The 1,202-nt window shown below is 37.1% G+C and overlaps 1 pseudogene; it reads right to left on the bottom strand.

The window, feature by feature from the left end:
* Positions 1 to 829: 829 nt before the first annotated feature.
* LOC112934666 (U6 spliceosomal RNA) lies at positions 830 to 930 on the bottom strand (annotated as a pseudogene).
* Positions 931 to 1,202: the final 272 nt, after the last annotated feature.

Here is a 1,202-nt window from a genome sequence, read left to right as displayed (position 1 = left end):
TTTTATGAGATACATTCAAACATACAAACACAATTAAAGGAATATTTCTGATATGCCTATTGTCTTTTGCCCAGATTCCTATCATTGTCTCTTAAATGGTCTTATTGCCTCTAATCTGGTTCTGCTCCCAACACTTTAAATATAAGGAATGTTTTTAGTTTGACCCCAATACACTTAATGATTCAATCCCCACCTACCCCTCTACTCTCACATCCTGCCACATATAATTTGTGCACCATCCACACATATTAATTGTATTTCATCAAAAGTTATATTATGGTGGTTTATTTCTTCATATTTTTATATATTATTTTTTCTCTTACTTAAAATGTGTTTTCTTTCTTTGTCTAGGTCAAAGCTACCTTTTATTTAAAACTTTTCTCAAAACCTAGGAATTATTTCCTGACTCATTGTTTTTCCCATATCACACTCTAGAAAACTGCAGACTTGTTACTCCTCCTGATCACAATTCTGGTCAAACCAATATATGTTTTTAAGTTTCAATTTTAATTCCAGTTAGTTAATATACAATGTTATATTAGTTTCATTCAACAGCCAGTGCTGATCACAAGTGCACTCCTTAATCCCCATCATCTATTTCACCCATCCTTCCACCCACCTCCTCTCTGGTTGGTAACCATCAGTTTGTCCTCTGTAGTTGAGTCTGTTTCTTGATTTCTCTCTCTCTCTCTCTCTCTCTCTCTCAATCTCCTCTATCTCTAATTTTTTCTGCTTATTTGTCAGCTTTCTTAAATTCCACATATGAGTGAACTCATATGGTATTTATCTTTGACTGACTTATTCACTTAGCATTATACCCTTTAGTTCCAAAAATATGGAATGCATCATGAATATGTTTGGTATTCTTGCACAGGGCCATGACAATCTTTGTCATTCCAATTTTAGTATATGTGCTACCAAAGTGAGCACAAACTATTGTATGTTTAAAGTCTGATGGTTGGGACACGTGGGAGCTCAGTGAGTAAAGCATCTGACTCTTTTTTCTTAAGATTTTATTTATTTATTCATGAGAGACACAGAGAGAGAGAGGCAGAGACATTAGCAGAGGAGAAGCAGGCTCACCTAAGGGAGCCTGACAGGGGACTCGATCCTGGCACTCCACCATCATGCCTTGGGCCCAAGGCAGGAGCCAAACTGCTGAGCCACCGAGGTGTCCCAACATCTGACTCTTTATCTCAGCT

This window comes from Vulpes vulpes, chromosome X (assembly GCF_048418805.1).
Source record: "Vulpes vulpes isolate BD-2025 chromosome X, VulVul3, whole genome shotgun sequence".
Lineage (NCBI taxonomy): Eukaryota > Metazoa > Chordata > Mammalia > Carnivora > Canidae > Vulpes > Vulpes vulpes.
Note: the sequence above shows the minus strand (reverse complement) of the source record. Positions and strands in the feature narration are given on the sequence as shown.